The sequence below is a fragment of the Paralichthys olivaceus genome, chromosome 3, assembly GCF_024713975.1.
Source record: "Paralichthys olivaceus isolate ysfri-2021 chromosome 3, ASM2471397v2, whole genome shotgun sequence".
Classification (NCBI taxonomy): domain Eukaryota; kingdom Metazoa; phylum Chordata; class Actinopteri; order Pleuronectiformes; family Paralichthyidae; genus Paralichthys; species Paralichthys olivaceus.
The window spans coordinates 17,573,094-17,594,144 of NC_091095.1; the positions used below are offsets into that span (position 1 = coordinate 17,573,094).

General features: G+C 38.6%; 1 long non-coding RNA gene across 1 annotated transcript; it reads right to left on the reverse strand.

The window, feature by feature from the left end:
- Positions 1-1,291: 1,291 nt before the first annotated feature.
- LOC109625585 (uncharacterized) lies at positions 1,292-20,884 on the reverse strand. The gene is made up of 3 exons (XR_002202471.2): positions 20,709-20,884; positions 8,853-8,945; positions 1,292-2,920 (listed from the first exon to the last, which is right to left on the reverse strand). It is a non-coding gene; the product is annotated as an uncharacterized lncRNA (long non-coding RNA).
- Positions 20,885-21,051: the final 167 nt, after the last annotated feature.

The window sequence follows — 21,051 nt, forward strand, 5'->3', positions numbered from 1 at the left end:
GAATCTTGCATTTAAATGCACCATCTGTACCATTCTGACACCATCGCACCATGCCCCCCCCACACACACACACACAACAAGGACTGATACTGAAAACCACCTGAACTCTTTTTCAATGCAAACATGTACCAGTCAATACTGCTGCCAAACTAAACTAAACAAACTAAACTCATGTGATCACAGTAAGGCAAAGATGTATTGTTTTGTGGTAACTGGACATTTTTGCATCCATCTGTGCTTTTCCTTTTTAACAGAAGGTCAAATTGCAAAGATGTTGCATTCAAATAATCGAAAACATCTCATCCTGTGTCCTCACAAACCATTTTTTCTTGATGGAAAATGATTTAATATAAACCCTGATTTTACCAAGAGAACAATGAACCCCTTCTTGTTGCATCAATAAACTCTGCTCACAAGGAGGCAGTGTTGTCTTTTTAATTTAAATTGTGTTATAACAGAGAAGCCTATGTAAATCAAATATATTCAGTCTTTTGCCTGAACTTCACAAATAACTGCATAAATGATGTGGTACAAAAAAAAGCAAATTCTATAAATGATACTGTTGTGCTCCGGTACATATCTTAGAGATTCATGGCTAAATGGATCCTCCTTCTGTTGTCAGGTATCGTAGTATTAGCAATGCATCAGTGGGTCTCATTTGTTTTTGAAATGTGTCTCTAAGGAAAGATTAGAAAAATACAGATATGAAGCAGAAATATTAATTCAAATATCACTAGTGCTCAGTTGTTATTGTTCATTTATATACATACATGCATATTTCAGGCATCACATTTATTTTGGATTTCATGGTTTCAACTGCAGGCATTTTTTAACCTTATGTCCTTTTGTAATTGATTTGCATTGTAGTCTTGGTACAGGGATATTTCCTCCACAGACATAGTCTGTAGTTGATTACTTTTACAGACATTGTGAACTGACAAAAGTAGAAGAAATGATTAAAGTGGAATTCTCTGAGGGTAACCAGATGTCTTATGTTTTTTTGGTCATAATAGTGTATTGACAAAATGAAAGTATTGGGAAACATGAGTCCAGGTTGTTGTTGAAATAAGACGTTTCATCAGGGGCCCAGAACTTAAAAGTAAGTAATAGACTGACTGACAGTGCATTTCAAAATCCTCATCAGACACATTTACATGTAAACCATGTAAACAGATTAGTGTGTGGACATCATAATAAGAGTCATGTCAATAATCTGATTATTATTGCTTATTGATATAAACAAACGTTTTCAAAAATCTGTTTTATTGATCTTATTAATGGACATGCTTAACCTGATTGAAGAAACAGATTTAAATATATTATCTTTATCTATCATCATGCATCATAAAAAACATATAAAAAATTTGTGAAAACACTGCCTGTGACCATCTAGTTTCAGTCAGTGTGTCAGTATCAGTTCAGTGGTGAGATCACTGAGCTACTGAAGAAAGAAGCTCACATCAATTCAAATTCAGTCTTCACATGCTTTCATGTATTAGAGAGGCAAGGAAATGTTTGTTTCAAATGATAAGAACATTTTAAAACTGTTGACTTGCAAAGTGAGATCCCCTGATGAGGCCCTGTTAGATATTCCACAGTCAAAACCTAAGGTGACAGAGACTCAATCAAGTAGTTGAACCTGAGAAACTCACTGTCAGTTTCTAAATGGTTTTACTTCACTGTTTTCAGCTGTTGCTTAAGTTTCTTTTACCCTCTTCTTTTTCCATTACTGTTATATAATGTCATATTGGTTTACTGGTCATGGATTATAATAATGTAACTGCTGTTTTGAAAGGTGCAACACAAATAATGTTATCATTATCATGTGCTGTAAAACAAACTGTCATTGAGTAGATTTAAAGTTTTTTCGGCTGGGGACACACTGTATCACAGATATCTGGCCTGGATTGACATTTCCATTAATATGATGTCAGCTGGTGCAAGCCTTAGCATAAATCAGACCAGTGTAGTGAGCCCTGATATAATTGGTCATAATTACGATGGCTCTGTGGTAACACTCGCAGCTTTGAAGATCTCCATTGGCACTTCACGTTCAAAGCTGTGGCTTTCTCCGAGGAGCCTCGGTGTCTGTCACACAGCCCCAAAGGTAACATTATTCTGATGTTATCACGTCATAAGACAGTGCATAAAATAGGACTTGTTTGAATGTGCGGTTCGTGGAATTTACAGTGAAACGTGACCCCCGAGCCACTGAAGAAACGAAGAAGTCATTAGTATTCTGTTGAAGAGAGGAGATCAGTTGACACAGTGCATTTTCATACACCAGCTTTTAAAAATAGATTTCAGAGGCTCTTTTGCTTTTAAGTGCAGAGCCAAACTGTCATAAATTCTTTATTAGAAAAATGTATGATGAACATAAATCCAATGTAATTCATGATGTCAGTCCATATTGTCGGCTCTGCAGACCTATTTGTCTCAGTTTGGCAAAAATAAAGGAAAATATGCTTGCGAGGGATTGACTGTTGTATCATTTCAGCAACCAGTGAGAAATTAAAATGAAATGTGGATGTTTGCTTTTTTTTTTTCTTAGTGTAGTTAAACCTAAACATATGCACATAACAGCCCATAGCACATATATGTCTGTTACATCACTTCCTCACTCTGGATTTAAAATTGTCGTGATTGTGTCTCATAGGCACAAAATTTATTGTTACAGTTCTTGAATGATGCACACCACAGCTTTCATGTGTTAAAGAAGGGAAGGAGAGGAGGTGCAGGAGGAGGAGGAGGAGGAGGAGAAGGGAAAGAATGAACAGGTTTTTTTTGGGGGGATGTGAGCTTCTGGAGTCCAAGGCAGTAATGGGAATTACAGCAGGAGATGCAGAGAGGAATTTACTTGGTAGTGCAGGGTCTTCACTGCCCATCACTTTTATGGGGACCACGGGGCGGAGGAGACCGACTGGTTTAGCCATTGGACACAGCGACAGGGAGAGAGGGAATGTAATAAGAACCATAAAAACATCAATCACAGCGAAAATTACATGTTTATTAAGAGGAAAGGAAAAGGACAACTGGAATCACACATGGGAACGGAGGTTTATGGCCACTGAGATATACTACAGTGTGACACTGACTGGGTTCAACAATTATCCTGATCTGCTGTCTCATGTTGTGGAAAATTACGTTTTGCACAAATGTAAACTCAAGCACGATGGAGAATTAGGGCCATTAACAAAACCAAGAAAACTTGAGACTTTGAGAGTAATATCGTAATATTATGAGAACCGTAAACTCGTAATATTACAAGATAAAAAAGTTTAAAACTATGGGAATAATTAAAAAAGTTAAAAGTAATAATATTACAGGAATAAAAAAAGATGTTTTAGGAAATAAGCAGTAAGGAAATCCTGTGCTGGAAAGATTTTCACTTCTTCTGGATGTAAAATCCTGATTAATGTCACGGTCATCAGCGTGATATCATGTCTTTGTTCTCATTATGTATAGGACTTTATTATTGTAGCTTTGTTCTTGTGATATTACAGACAAAGTCCAACTTGTGTGTATCCTCGTAGGGTTGTAATTAAGATGTTGCTATTTCAGTGACCACTAATTGACCACTAATTGTCCCCACTGACTTTGTATTAGAGAACTTAGTTAGAATATAGAAAAGATTTTAGAGAAATATTTACTTCCTTTGTAAAATGTATTAATGTGATTTTTAACTCAACTGGTGTTAGTATTTTATTAATTATTGCTGATACTCTTTTTCTGTATTGTCTGGATTGAAGGTGGAAGGTGCCAAACACTTTTTGCCCACAAAAAAGAACAGGACAAGTCTGGATTCCAAGACTTTAGCTAAGCTTGTGTGTTGGGAAGACGTTACCACTGAAATAAAACTGTTCCCAGACAAAAGTAAGACAGCTTTACCATACTGGTGCGCGCACACACACACACACACACACACACACTTCGTTAGCTCTTGAGCTTTAGTTCAGACAGACAAAGATCGAGTAACAGACCTCACAAGATGATCTACTTCCTGAAAACCACATTTATTCTGTTGGTTGACACCATTGCTCTTCAGTTGATTTGATGCCAAGAGAAGACTGATGGTTCATGACCACATCTATGAGGTCTATCACTTTCACTACTGTGCAGTAACTCAGGTTGTTAAGTACAAAACTGAAAGCACAATTTATTTCTTATGATGTTTGAACATTTTTATAGTTTTTTAACTGAGTTTCAGCATGTACCTAGTGTAAGACAAAGCCTGGCCCAAACTTTGCACTTTCTTTCCCTGTCTGCATTTTCTCCAACCAAATTCACAAATCTGATTCTTTGGTTTTCATACTGAACCAATCAGACTTTGTCTTGATACTTCAAATGAACCCTGACTGAATATGATTCTCAACTTTTTCTCTGAATTTAAACATTAGTTTAATTGTGACAAATCAGCGAATATTGCATAATATCACTGAGAATGTCTTTTTATAAATGCCACTCAATAGTTTTTGATATTTGATGCTTCAGAAATGATTCGGGCCGCAGACAACAATATTACAGTTTATTACATTGGGTTGCCAGGGGTTGTGTCATTGACCACATTACACTGATATGGTTATTGCTATTTTTATGATCCCAGTCATTGATTCTCCAATGAAACAGAAACAACAGAGCGTATGAAGAACACAGGCATGTGGACACATACTGATGTAATCATGAAAACAAATTATAATCCTCAAGATAAGGAGGTTGAAACTACAATTCCATGTGCACCCAAATGTGTAAATCTTTTAATTAATTAAAATATTGAAACCATCTTAATAAGGCAGGTCACACACCATGTTTTATCGCATTCAAAAGTTAATTTCACTGACTTTCTGGGTTAATACTAATGCCTCAGGCCAATCTCTAGCTGCAGTATTACAGTAACAGGATGGCTTGTAACCCAAACTCCTGCCACATACTTAAAGAAAAAAAATCCTTACATTCATTTTAAAGTTTTCTAAGCAGTATCACAGCTGGAGAGGTAACACTACGCAAATAGACGGAGGTGGCAGTTGATGCCTGGAGACATTCTGCAAGTTCAGCGAGCATGCTCAGGTGCATCTGCCATCTCAATAAAAGACCTCTCTTCCAAGTCAGACTTAGAGTGTTTATAGTCAATTAAAGTTAGATATGTGCTGCTCAAATGAACTCTGACAGGCATTGCATAATGAAACTCCAACAAACTGGAGGAGGATCTATAATTGAACAATCTTTATTTTGCCAGGAGCTCCAATGACTCTACATACTGTACCGCCTGTAAATGTGTTGTGTGCAGGGCAGTGTTCCTTGGATCAACAAATCAGGTTCAAGACCTCATTACAAAACATCTACATTTTAATGAAGTAGTATTGTGCTGTTCTCTAGTGTGCCTTCCAGTGCTATCTTCCATCATAACCAACAGCATATTTGACTGAACAATGATGTTGTGAAAGAGAGGTATTGATAACAGACATTTCAGCAGGATATAAATATCCATTTACCACCTGTATGTATTATTTATACTGTGAATCACAAGGAAATGTGTTTTTCTTATCAAAGTGTTCAGACTTCAACAGTCTCAATGGCAAGGAAAACTGTTTTATGTGCACAACTTTCTAAAGAGAAGCCATATGTGTATGTGTGCTGGACACATTAAACGAAGAAAAGGAATTTAAGAAATGTTACTTTCCCCCCACAATTGCGCGCACACACAAAAAACACACGCACACGTCTCTGTAAAAAACCTTTCTCACTAAAGTTTCATGAGATAAAATCTTCAAACTTATGATCTTACGTTGGTTTATCTCACCTAACCTTGTTTGACAGCTTTTTGGTAACGTATGTTGTAATTCTCCAGCACATTGCTCCACCACAGTGAGGCCATGCTTTTGTTTGTATTCATCTCATACATGGAGGATTTGTATGGATCTCAGCCACAAACAAATGACATCAGAGGTTGCACACCAAATTTCCCAACTACAGTTTTGTTCATATTTCACAGCTGGCCAGTGCGGTTATGTAAGCATCCAGTCACAATATTGACCTAAACAATGAAAATATGAACAGGCAGACATTTAATGACCATGTGTTATTACCTAAGAAAGCCAAATGTTATTTTCGCCAAAATCAAGCGTCTACTCACGCAACGTGGACGGCGAAAAGGAGAGACAGAGAAAAAGAGACAAATCATTTGACTGAGCCTTGAATGACATAAATTATGTCAGCTGTACGGGTACTTTTCCTCATCTGTTTGATCCATTTCAGTCCAAAAAAACATATGGTGACTACCCGCTTCAGACACGGGATTCATATTCATTTAGATGTATCAGATTCAAACCAGTATAATAAGTGGTGGGTGGGAATATTCTTCTTCCCCCCTTTTCATTCTGTTGAAGAGTGAAGCTTTTTCAACAACATAGTTGGGCCTCATTATTTGGCGAGGAAAGTGATACCAGTAGCTAAAAGCTTTCATGTCTCAAATTGTGCTATTCATCAAGCGTTTTAAGAGGACTCAAGGAATGGTATGACCCCTCATGTGATTGATATAGTTCTATTTGCAGACTAAAGGTTTGTTTGTTTTGTTTGTGTGAAGATTAAATATCAAGTTTGACTGAATTATTAGCAATTGGCTGTTAGTAATGTATGCTAGCAAAATTTTATATTAGCATTTGGTTATGAAGATGGATTTAGACAGAGACTCTGGCTCCAATTAGAGCTTTTGGAGCAAAGTCCAGGGTCAATATACAGGATATTATGGATTAATTCTGGATATTGGAAGGAAGATGTGGTTGATGGGTTGTCCATCTTTATATACAGTACCCCTCACATACATGTACACACACACACAGATACTTAAGATGCATACACACATAAAGACACACAGTACTTTTGCAGTGTCTCCTCATCAGTTGAGGAGCTGTCTGAGATCCAGACCTATGACTACAGAGAGCGCCTCTGGAAGAAAAACGTGTCGGTCAAACAGCATGGAAACAAAAACAGACCTTTGAAAGGTTGCTGTATAGGTTTTCAATGTGGTACAAGAGAGGCCTGTAAGCAGGCAACATAAGACTAATGCAATACATCAGCCCTTTTCATGGAGGCAAACTAGGGGTCAGATGTAATTAATAGAAATGGTAAGGTGATATTTAGAAATTCCCAATAGTGCAGTATAGCTGTGGGAAATGATCGAAGTGCCAGATGTAGACAGTAGTTTGGTCTCACAGTATCACACATTTCACCTCTGCATCTAGTTCTGTTTTAACGATGGGCTCTGAGCAGATTTTTTTTGCAGTAAAGAAATAGAGACGTAATTGGAAAAGTTATTACTGTAAGATGTAAAGGGTTCCCAGTGAACCAGGGTGAAAGGTTCCTTCAACATCTCAACCATAACATGTATTACATTATCTGCTCTAGAGAAGGCAACATTTAATTCGCAAGACCTCAATTTGCATTCATTTTTTTCAAACGTGCGTTCCACCATATTGGGCTTTTTCAGTTCTTTAGTGGAAATACGAATCGCGTGGCACTCTCGAACTGTCACTCAATCTACTTAAAGCATCTTTGATCTTTAGCATCTTTTGCGGTGTACAATCATCTGCTTAAGCAAAGCATGAATACCTACGTGGAAAGCCTTTTATTAGGTTAAGTTTCTCAGTGGTCAACTCCCAGAGGTTCACTTTTAAACAGGAAACCTTGAGTATGTTGGTCCCACCAGATGGAAAAGGACACTGATATTCTGGGTATTTGGCAGTCAGTGGCGAGAAGGAAAGGCAGGTATTTGGAGGTATTTGGATTCATAGTGGACAGACAGGAGGCGGATAAAGAAGATGAGTGTGAGAACAATGGAGTGTGTATCTTTTTAGTGGCCTGTCTTGGGGTGGAAGAACAGTCAGACAGTCTGTGTTTGTCATTATAGAGAGATTTTTCAATAGGGAAAGCAGATGAGCGCTTCTTATCTGATGATTCCTGACAGCTGTGATCAGACAGGAGGGGGATCTGTGTGTTTGTGTGTGTGCATGTGTGCCAATACTGCAAGAGTCTGAGAGGACATGGCTCCTTTTCAAGTATTGTTTTGATAATGGAAATGCAACATGGCTCATTTTGTCCTGGTTAACACTTTTTCTCCCACAAATGTTCTCTAGGGTTTCTGCTACATTTGACTGAAGGTCAGAGTTCCAGTAAAACCACTACAATGAGCTTCTGCTCTTCACCGTCATTATCTACTACTGAAACTTACGTCAGAGACATTTAATTGCTGACCTTTTTCTCCAACTTCATACCAGAACCTACTTTTTATTTTTGCTTTGCGTGCTGTTACACACCAAAGCCAGCAAGATCTCTTTCTCTTTTTGATGACATCGACATTCCAGTCATTCACTAATGGATGTGATATATCAACGTCACACCTGCTGTTTACTGACCTGGCTCTCATTCCATTTGGCTTGGTAAAATTCAAAGCCATTCAGAAAGCCCATTCAAAAAGTAATGAGGAACGACAACGGAATAAATGTAGGGGAGCATGAAATGATAAAGACGAACCTTCAGCTGATGGAAGGATGATGATTCGATGGGATACCTGGGGTGACAGGGGATGACTGTTCCAGCAGGTGTGTCATTACCATTATCCCCTAAGATGAGGAGGCTGTCTCTCAATTCCTCACAGCACATTACATATTTAACGATTGTCAATCACTTCTTCCACTACTTATCCTTGTGCTTAGTGTATTTGTGGCCTCTGTGATTGACTGATTGATTTTCAAGATGACTGCCGGACTGTTTGCGTAGGAGGGCTGTGTCAGGTTCACTAGCAGCAACACAGACAGAGGTGAAATGCAAACAAACATTATAAAGGAAATTAGGCTTACCGTGAATTGAAAGGCAGCCAGGTGAGCATCCAGAAACAGCCAACAGGAGTCGTAACAGGAGGAACACTCTTATCGAGAACACAAGCGGACAATCTGAAAAAGATTGCAAACAAAGGGTTGGTATCAGTAGTGAGAGGCTGACAAGGAATGGGGAACAGGTAAGCAGAGATCAGGTGACTGCTGTGCTGATTGGGGAAGTGGCAACCTGTGTCTGGACACAATAACGGAGAAAAAGTCTGGAGACATCTGGTGGACACCTGATAGTCTGGGCCACGGTCTGAACCACGATTTATGTCTAGTTACAAGTAACATTGTAAACACTGATCCGGTTAGTTTTGGTTTCACATTGTAATGTCCAAAGTACTTCTCACACCTGTCATTTTGTCTTTAAGTCCAAAAGTCAAGACCGAACAAGAAAGGTGTGAAAGTGCCCTTTGACAGCCAATCTGGAGAGATGAACCATAAGCAGAAGCTGGAGAAAAAGGCAGAGGTTTGAGAGAAAAGCGGACTGTGAGAGGCTGATGGTGTAGTGGCAAAAAGAGAAAAAGTGTTGTATGCAACAAAATTCTCCAGTTTATATTTATTAACAATTTGGCTACCATGGCAACTAGCCAATAGTTATGACCTCTACGAAATGAACTAACTCAGATATGAAGAACTTGCACATGAAATCTTGTATTTTCAGATGATGTACTGAAAGTAGCTTTTTAATTCATCCACAGCACATACTCAGTGAATTACTTTGTTCTAATGCACATAAAACTGCACGTGCCACTTTTTCCTAAATGCAGAAAAGATTGATGTACAGGATAAAAGAGCTGTAACCTCTGGAAAGAAACATTGTTTTCCCCTGAACGTCTTCAGTTTCACATGCTTAAAGGATGAACAATAACTTGTTTTGCCACAATGATTCATGTCTCAAATGTCTGGCATACAGAAGCAGTCCCAGGGTGATATTCCTTTCAAGGTCTCTGAGTTTTCGTGTTACAGGCATCTCGTGATCTGGCAAATATGCAAACTGTGAAATAAAGCAGGGTAAGACTGAGGGGCAGATGCAGTGCTGTTGCAAGAATCATCAGTTATCATGAATTTATCGTTTGGAACTCTTTCTACAAAATTTGAAGTGGTGGGAATATGTCATTATGATCACATAAAAAATCCATGGAGTGCTGGTCCACAGTTTTTGTATATTCAAAAAAGAGTAACAAGATAAACAAACTGACTCATTCCCCACCATTTATGCAGGTATTTTAGCTGCAGAAGCAATATTTTCTGTGAAAAAGCAGAGTCAGCAGTCAGAATTGAGGGATGGACTATGGAGCGAAAGAGACTGCTTGAATTCAACTCTTTTAAAAAATATGCACACCTGCAATGTCAAACAATCAGTACAGATTCAACAAAGCCCATGCAGGAATTCAGTTTTTAACTTGGATGAAATGGAAATGTCATATTATCCACATTTGTTGAAGTAATTTATTTTTCTTCGTCATTCCTCCGCATCTCACCCCTCCAAAGCCGTCAGACAAGTGAAAGTGAAAAAGTAAAAGATGAGTATGTGTGATGCCATGAATCAAGGCCCTAGTCCCACAAGTGTCAGAGCAGCTGCTGCAATTATCTATGATTTGATCTGAGAAACCAAGTCTAGTCCATGAAAACCTGAGCTGGTGACCTCAAATGCTCTTGTATTTATTCTGCAGGAAGTATAGATTAATATCATGAACCACTTCCTCTGTCTAAGTTTTTGAAAAGCAGAATATCACACCTTATATCTCTTTCAATCTTTAAAGGCTTATTTTCAATTACTGTATGATGATCAGGGGCCAGAAACACTTGACGTCACTCCCTTCAGTAACTAATGGAAGTATTGAGTTGGACAGTCACAGGACCTTTGGCCCTCCACATACGAGGCTGGAAAGACACTCAGCACCTCGTTAAGTCTGTTCCACTGTGACTCTAAAGCTCCGAGCTGACAATCAAAGGAAAGTCAGGGAGACATGGAGGACTCCCTGGGCAATGCACAGGGAATTCCAACCAGGTAGCTCCTACCCTGACCCAGTTTTTATCAAGTGCAACTTATTATGGTAGCCAGAACCGAAGTAAAATGTGGAAACACGTAGAAGACAAGAGGTCTCTGAAGTTGGGGAATATTTTGCTGATCCAGATCTTTAGCAGAGCAAAATAAATCTGCAGTGTTTCACTATTCTTAATGCAACAAATGATGGTTAATTGAACAAATCATTCAGAATACACCCTTATGACTGCCACCAAGGAAGTTATGTTTTCATCATTGTTTTTTAGTCGGATTACCACAAAACTTGGCGGAAGGATCTGATGTAGGTCAGGGGAAAATGTATTCAATTTTGGTGCTGATCCGGCCAAATCCATTATTTTTGACATTTTCGTTGATTTCGAAGGGAATAATTGATTGATCTTGATGAGAAAATCAGACCTGTATAGGGGACTGATATTCATGAGTGTGGTGCTGATCCAAGATTAAATACGATGGTTTCATACTGGGACTGTTGGGCCTTGACAGATGAATGAACTCTGTGTACCATTTTAGTTCAGCAATGCATGAGAGATTTAAATCAGGTTTGTTTACAGTCAGATATGATTTTGTATCTGGTTGATCAGCTATTGTTCTTGCAGCCCAGTTGAAATCCAGGCTGTGGCTGTCATTTGTTATCCACTGTTTCCTGTACAGGATTAGTATTTGATGGTGACAGTTTACTTTTTCGTTAAGTGGGTGCAATGGGTTAATCCAGCCATGTGCTATTTTTGTCATTGGTGTAGGAGATTGGATAATATTGATAATCAGGAAGATGATACACAGACTGAAGTTGCTGCTGTCACTATAACAAGTTATCTAATGCAACCATCTTTCTCATTGAGAGCCACGGTTAATAGATGCATGTCTGTCTATGATCTGCAGTGACATGCAACTTCATATTTCAACAACACCTCACCAAAAGGTGAGGAGTGATTTGTGGAACATGCCTTGTAGACAGATTTGTCTCTGAAGACTTGCAGAGGCATTTTGTGATGGAAAGCATGAGCTTGATCACTGGTTGAATACAGACTGACTGGTGTGTTACAGATATATAACAATACTGTGATGTGATATTGCAGTTTTTTTTTTTACTGTCTTTTGAGCATGTTTATGCTGTTAGATGAAAATGCAAACGTGAAATAATGATTAGCTGCTAAGCTGCAGATTATGAATACAGCTACTGAGACAGAACTCAGTGGAAGAATGTGGTATGGGTCAGGGAAAAAAAATATTAAATCTTGATCTGGATAGGGTTGCAGATCTAGAATTTTTCTTCACTTTCTTTAACATTGAGATGTAGGCATTTTTCAGCTTCAATGATTTCTCCAAAAAAAAGTGTGTGAATAGTGATGAAAGAACGTTGACATCGTTGGAAACGATGAGTGTGTGAAATTTGTTGCGGCTCCAAATAAAATTGTGGATCTAGTTGATTTAAATGTGGTATCTTATGGGTGTAGTTCCCCCCCCCCCCCCCCTTTATGTTATCAAATTGGGCAAAAAAAGTAATGTGGCCTTTGCCACAAGGTTTGTCTTAACTTAAGGGGACTGTATGCACTCTATTGAGAGCAGTTCTAGTTAGAATCAGAATCAGAATTTATTTATTTCCCAAGATTAACAGCATTGCAACAGCAAGATAATCAACGTGTGTCATTTTGTTTTATCTCTATGATCTGAAATGGACCCTCATGTGGATCTATTCACATTTGGACATAAAAAGCTGAAAAGGGCATTTTCTATATTTTTTTGTCTCCATTCTTGTGAACATTACTCATGTCTCCTTAAAGGTGCAATAAAAACCACAAACATGTTGAGTTTCGCTCCATGAGGCCTTTGTTTCTGCATATTCACTTTCCCAGACACATGGGTTCCCCTTACAAAGCAATCCTTCCCTCCTCATACTGTAAGTTCAGTGCACTCTGGCTGGAGAGGCTGTTAGCCTCATCACTGTGATGTGGCTAAACGCTTTTGGCCAATGTAGATTTCACATTTCCTTTCATCCTGCATCAAATGGCCTTTTTTGTAAGAGCTGACCTTTCATTTCTAAAATCCTGACATAAGATTGATAGACATGTCCAGTTGTGTGTTGTTGCAGTGACCTTTTACGTCGGCAGTTACAGCGTCCTCTCTGCAGGAACCTGGGGAACATGTTAGAGCTATTGATGCTGGGATGTAATTAAAGCAGAATTTCTTTGCTACTGCTGAATCAAACTATGGACGATTATGTGTCTTGTAAACTCACAACCTGACAGGTATCTCTTACTCTTGTATGATCTGTCTGTAATGTAACACAGGACATACACACACATTAATTAAATCTTTGTTTACTTTGCCAGAGAGCCATTGGCCTCCATTATCCAGTCTCTCATCTGTCTTGTTCCAGACAATTACATTCTTTCATAAAGCGTCTTAAGTCTTTATTCAGGGCCAGGGTGTACAGTATGTCCTTTTAAGAGTGCTGTTATGGGACACATGCAGATCAGTGAGGCTTGAAGTATCCATGTTAAAGAAACTAAGACTTAGTTTGAGTCTGGGATGGAATATGCAGCAGCAACAGAAGGGAACAGGCTTAATGTCTCCATGGGCCACTTTCAAATGTAATGTTTTTATCTTCTCTCTTATTTGCAAAAGCAGACATTTTGTTTAATTTTCTTCTTTTCTTGGCTAGTGTACCGGCCTGTCACTAACTGACCTGCCTGGCTGAACGCATCCTGCCTCTCACTGTGCATGACTGGAGTATTCAGCCAGGGAGACATGCGCCGCTCAAGCAGAGACGAGAAAGGTCAGCTTCTAACAGTTCTACAGATCCACATTCATGTGAGCGTAGCTTTCACAAGAGGGCCGATGGGAGAGGGGGAGATCAGTTGTTTTTATTATAGCCTGCACTTGGTAGCTTTGCCAGGATTACCAACCCTAGCTTTGAGTTTAGTGTCTTAGAGTTACTAAGCTGGGTCTCTTCATACCGGGGTATATCACCATGGTAACCTACACTGCACCTCTAAGCTGCTTTAGATAACAGATCACAGTAAAACTATAGTCATCATATCCACTTTTAATTATTTCTCATGATTACAAATAAAGATTTCAGTTAGATTGCCCTCATTAGACATAAACTTGTTATCTCTGCTTTGGCAGCAGAAACTGTCATCACTTCAGCTTCTGTTCATAGTAGTCATTTCATACTCAGACCAAAACAAATACTCAGGCACAAACTGCTTATTTTTTCCGGTTGACTCAATAATATTTTGAGTGGTCTCTTTCTATGTTAGTCCTTTAATGATATTGTTTAAAATTCCCTTTGTTGAATGTCAGTAAAACTGAATTTATCTGCAGATATCAGCATAGTCTCATATTATATTAAGAACTTTATACTAGTTATATGGTTCTAACAATCTTGCTTGTTGTTGGAAACTGAACAGGGACATTTAATTTTTAAATAGGAGTATGTTGAATTGGCAATGTAGTACAGGTTCCAGGTCTGAATATGAATAACACATTGATATTAGGGATCTGGGTGTTTTTCAGAGGGGCTGGTGTGTAGACATCTGCAGACTGCGCGAGCATTGAATGATTATAGAGGAATACTGTGTCCTGCAATGTTTTATGGGTAATGTGTGCGTGTGTATGTTCTTTGTTATTCATATCAGTGTTCTGTTGACACACTCCTTACTGTGAAGTAATTTCCTGAGTATACGGTCCATGACACAGGCCATGTCCCGATATGGACAAGTGAGAAGGGACTTCAGGTAACTGGTAACTTAGTGAGGGCTTAGGGCTGCATGTCCCCCCTGTGAAATTGCTAAGTGCGTGAGGGGCCTCTCGCAGACCTTCTGAGCTCTACACACTGCCTCATCAACAACATACCTTGCATGCTATCTCCTCTAATCAATGTGATGCATCAGGACAGTACAGCATGGACCATATGGCACACTGTAAAACCATCATCACGTGCACGTCATGACAGCTCCACATCTGCATCATCAGATGGTGAGATCCCGCCTCTAAGACCCCACTGCCCCAAGCAGTCTGTCTGCTAAGCTGCGAACTAGAAGAACAAGACGCATTGTGTCTGGATATGATCAGGACTGAGGACATGAGCAGAGGAATGTAGCATGATTTGATCTTTCCTGCAGACATGTATGCTGTTGAGTTGAGGAGACGGTGGATAACTTTACTGCGGGTGACTCAGCAGCCTAATGTCATGCCCTCACTGTCTCATAGGCAGAGTTAAATGTCTTTCCTCTGAAAACTGGTTAGAGAAAAACATTCTAAGGTTTATGATGTCTACAGGTCAAATGGTGCACTTAACTGGGCAATTCCATTTAGAAAACCGGTCTCAGTGTTGTTATTTGTCCCCCATATTGTCAGACTGGTCGTTAATTACACAACTAAGATAATTAAGCTTCAAAGAACCACTTCAGATCACATTTAGCCAGTCAGATTACATTCTCCAGGAAAATAGCTCCCTGACACTGGTGGGTAACATTAAGAATGTCAAAGTGAGACGCATTTGGACAAGTCGAGAAAACAGCCTGACAGAAGACAAGGAAATGCGTTAATTTACGTTTCAACACCATCGATCACACTAACACATTGAACTCACAACTTGAAGGAAAGTAAACAAGATCATTAATCAATATATCAAAGTCGTCTGGAATTCTATAAGCTGGGAAAATAACTACAACAACACAAATAAATGACAAATCTTGAAGTAGTTGCATCACAATCACATGTAAATTTGATGGTTAATCATTGTCCTGCTGTCTGCTAGTTTCCATTATTTATACACATTTGGGCCATTTCACCTTCTACCATTTTTTCCTCCACTCAGACAGGCTTCATGTTTGAAGAGGCCAAAGTTTAATACTCCACGTATCATTAGATCTGGTTATTGCCCTGCATGGTCATATAACAGTCAGAGAATAAGAGAGGTTTCTACAGGTTTACAGGTCCAGCTGGTGCAAGGTTTCCTAAACATGATCCTATTTGCAGAGACACTGGCGCAAAGAGAGATCTCATGAACACACAATTATGAGCACGATCCTTCTGTTGCCTCACCGTTAACCAGGTTTCAACATTACTGAACCTTTACGAGATCAGGGGCAGATCAGATATGTCCGTTCCATTCCTCACAAAAGTGAAAGATTTACCTCTTTACAAATGTTAAAATATCCCAAAGCACTGATTTGTGTGCCTTCTTTCTGAGGAGAAATAAACATATTTTTGTATTATTGCATGTTTTTATAATGTTTTCATGTAAGACCAGTGATCTAATGCTCCATGTTCCTCCCCAACAAGTCATCAGTATAAATTTTTCTATGTGCAAGGGCCCTACATGTTTCATGAGACAACCCATTGTAGCCAGAGGCAAAAATGTATGTAGGGGTATAATCTGTGTTTTTTATATCGTCAATGATTCCCATCAATGGCCCACCATAGTCTATTTTGTCCCACTGCAGTTTTAAAATGAAACTAAACTAATTTACACACTCGTAATAACATATATGGTCTCTCTTTGTGTTTTGCGTTGTTGCTTCATTGTAGAACTATGTGCAGCTTTACTCACTCTCTCCCTCCCTCACTATCAGTCACCCTGGGAGAAATCTGGCCTTGTCGTAGTTACTTTAAAACATCCAGAAATGTTTTAACATCCTCACAGACAGCCAGTCCTCAGATGTCATTGCTTCGGCTTTAGCTTCAGCTTTATTGATTTTCATTTAAATTGCATTACATTAAATGTATTACAACCTTTAAGTTAAAAATGCCCTGATGGTTGAGTTCCATGTAGTTATTTTGACTAGTGTTTGGCTTAATCCAAACTGAGTGAACTGCCCTACACTTGCAGAGTCACCAACAAGCTGAGGACTGTCTGCATCCTCCATTGACGACTTAATTTCCCTCCGGAGATGAATAAAGTACTCTATCTATCTATCCATTCAAGTCAAAGAAAGTCCTCAAGTGAACTTTTTGCAGAATTCCAAACAATCTGCTTGAGTTTGCCGACCTCAGATTAAGTTTACAGGAATATGGATTTGATTATAGAAAAAGCTTTGTTAATAACAACCACATGTAAATTCAAACACACTTCACTTTTGATGTATACATTTGCTGATGTATGAAACTTTAACAGTGCACACACAACATATGCATATGCTGAATAATTTGGATTTGTCTGTTTTGATCTACGCTGTTGTGACTTAAAAATGTGGTCGCGTCATATGTTGGTTGAATTATGCCTCAATCCAATGACTTTCCTATGTGGATGAGTGATTTTAAAACTGTAGGTTGCAAAGACTTGGTACAAAATAAAGGTATTTCAGGTAATGCTACTAGGGCATGCTCAGCTACATGCAGCTCAGAACTCTGTCTTGAATGCAACATAAGAAGTACAACTCATATAAATGGAAAATGGAAAACTTTTCTGTACATACCCACAATCTCTATCTCATAGGTAACACAACAGACCCTGTGCATATGCTGCATGAATTGTCACTGTCAGTACCAAGAGGATTGAGACAAATAATCCTGCCTCACAGCACATTTGATCCATTAGTGGTCTGGTGCTCTCACAGACTGGGTGTGACGATGAACACATAGGAAATGTATGAGGGACGTCTGTGAAGGCTCATTCTGCAAATTCAGATGGACAATTGGATTCAGCATATTTTTCTCACTTTCTAGATATAAGTCGATATTTATTGGTAAAAATAGATTCAAGTACATTAAGAATTATGAGAGAGGGCTTACTGCTATATATAAACCTACTTTTCATAATTTCAGAAGACTTGTCATCCCCAGTTTTAACATTAAAAGACCAGGAGTTGCGGGTTTATTCCTTAAAGCAGAGTCAGCAGCCTTGAAGACTTAATGTGTGCATGAGGAGCTCAAAAAAGGTAATGAAAGGGCGCTCAACCACTTATCGTTTTCACAGCAGGACAGTGCTGAACCTCGAGCTTATTGGGAATGCAGGTCTATGAGGGCAGACATTGGGACTGGGCCCAGGAGCCAGTTGTGGCTTCAGTTTCCTGTCCACCAAACATCAAAGTTCAGTCTGGATTTGCATTTGAAGTGACATAATGACAGTATGGCTTTTCATGTTGCACGGGTGTAGAGGTCATCAGGTACCAAACAATCAGTCTTATCTATTGAGCTCCTCCTAAGCTTTAAATCACACCATCATCATATGGGTAAATTCACAAGAAGCATCAGAATGATGGTATCTCTAAGAACAAGCAGCAAAGCAAGCAGGTAGAAGTGTTTTGAGTTTGGCCGAAACATTTGCTAAGCTAATGAAAACCACACTGGCTGGAGAGCTGGTCTTCCATCCATCCTTGGCCGATGAGTCAAGAGACTTTTGAGGGTGGCTGCTGGGTTGTAGACAAGGCGAGACTAATGATGGATGAGTTTGGGCTCCACTCTCAGTCCAATATCTCATCGGAGCCAGATTTTCTCAGCATTAAAATCTACCCCATGCAAATAGCTACCCTGTCCGATGCGGCATTGAGGAGTCAAAAGAAATTTATGGACAGTGCAATCCCCCTGTGATCATTTTGGCACTTTCCTCACTGTCTGCAGCTTTGTTTATTAATCCCATCCAGCCTGTTGATTCAAACTTTCCACAATACATCATTAAAATTTCTGTATTTCTCTTTTTTTTCTCTAATGACTCGAATCACTTGGAGCTCATTTAATTACATTCACAGCATGTGCACAGGACATTTTCTCACCTCTCAAGGTGCCACAGTGAACCTGAAGGTGATGACTGTCAAGTTTGTCAGTGCCACCTTGAATCCGCAGACCATTCACCTCACTCCACAGCTATTTGGCTGAAAGTCTATATGATCCATTTTATAGGCTCAGAACCTCACCCTGTATTAAGTAATACTTGGCAGCGCTGTTGAAAATAAATACCATTGGTGATTTTCCAGTTTAACCCGGCTGTGTGAGAGGGGGCTGTGTGATTCATGCCTACCTGTGATATTCAGCAGGCCAAGATATCCCCAGCTTGGTTTCACTAAAAGTTATTTGGGTTTTCACTGCACAAACTTTATTTCTGTGTTACCGATTTAAATGTAAACTGTCAATGAAGTGACATGACACTCAGTGCATACCTCTGCCAAGGCCCAAAGACTCCCTTAGGTTGAGTGTCTAAGATCTACTTTTTTGAACACACACTCATCGATACCAACCTCCTAAGTATGTCCCTGAAAAACACACATTTCACAATGTTAATTATATTAAAATCTTTGTAATCCTGCTAACAAACAAATGTGGATAAAAATATAAAGTCCTTGAAAAATTAATTTATGTTCAGTAGCGGTCATTTGGCAGAGGCTAATAAGCCACACTTATTGGTCGTCTACCTGATTTCACGCAGACTGACTGAAAATAACAAAAAAAACAATGTTGCAGTATGTAAGGTCCTACTGAGAAATGAATAAGACAGAGCACAAAAAATTACCACAACACTATTACATAAAATGCTTAGATTTCATCTCAAACTGTTGGCATGTTCTGCACAAGTACAACACATGCCTCGTCAGCATTCACACTTAATACATCTACATATCAAGGTTTTAGAGGTCAAAAGTGGAAACTTGTGCAGAATGAGTTATAACCTCTCTGTCTGTCTGTTTAAGCTGTTAGCTTAGCGCACAACATATCTGAGATCTCCGTCACTCAGCTCATGTTTCTTTACACTGGCTTTGCCTGGTCTTCAGTGATTTCACTTCACATTCACTTTTTCTGGGATCCAACTTCTGACAAGACGCAGTAGCGCTCTCTCTTCCTGCCCATGACACATTTTCACGGCACTACCGCTCTGATCTGCACTCACGCTGCAGCTTTACATGAGTGTGTTTCTCAGAGTCAGGAATCAGAACAAATGGCCCCTGTTATGCATCACTCCAGTCTAGACAGTAACTCACATTACTTACAGGATAAACTGCCAGCAGCATCATTACTGGCACAATAAAGCCTTGGAGACAAAGTGAATAAAAGTTGAGGGAACACAGATCATCGTGCATGTCTTTGTTTTTTTGCAATTTGCCAAGTGGACAAATTTGTAGGTGGCACATAGCTCAACTTCAACACTACTAGAAAGGACAGTTTTATACACTGGTGATTATTTGTGTTAATCTTACTTAAAGATAAACAGGTATATATATATATATATATATATATATATATATATAAGAGAAAAAAACAGGATGATGCATACTGGCACACACATTGCATATACCACATTCAGACAATGCTAACTTTATTGTAATAAATTAGTTGTTTTATTACGCAATATGATGAAAAAGGATTGTTTAATCTAAAAGGTGTAGATCATGCCTTTAATGTGATGGTTCCAAAGTTAATGCAGAGCTACACAATATGACCTAATTTTATGACTTCCTAATCACATCATTGTGAAATTTTTACCACATGATTAATAATTATTTTTCAATCAATGCAAGATTAAGGTTATATTGTGTTTAGCAGTCAGTTTAGGTCATTTTGGATTTATTAGTGAAGTACTGTAATCCTTTAATATTATCTCAGTGGTGGTCAATCCATTATTTTATTTAGGATTAATCCGATCATTGAAATCATTGAATATAATGAACTATATATAAACAATATAGCCTACATTCCTCCATGAAATGAGCTAACAAACAATCATAGCCTGAATACTAACTTATATGTTGTCAAATCTACTACTAACATAAAAAAAACTAAACCATTACTTACACATCAACACGTTTATCATGAATACAAATCAAATCTGTTCACTATGGGACCATCAAACAAGCAAAACTCACATTGGTCATGTACAGAGTCCAGGATTGAAAGAATGAGGCCTGCACCATGTGGCCAGCCAGGTGTGTTTGTTCAGAGTGAGCCAGGTAAGCTAGCCTCCTATGTAACTTCTGTGGGTGGAGCCACAGGAGGAAGTAGTAGACCAGGAAAGGAAAGGAGGGGAAGTAGGAGGGGATTTTATATATCCAACTATATATATATATATATATATATATATATATATATAAAGTTTTATATATCCAACAAAATATATACATATATTAAGTGTTATAAGTCCAACTTAAATCCATTTGTATACATGGATTATATATATATTTTTTTGTTATTAATTAATAAATATATTTT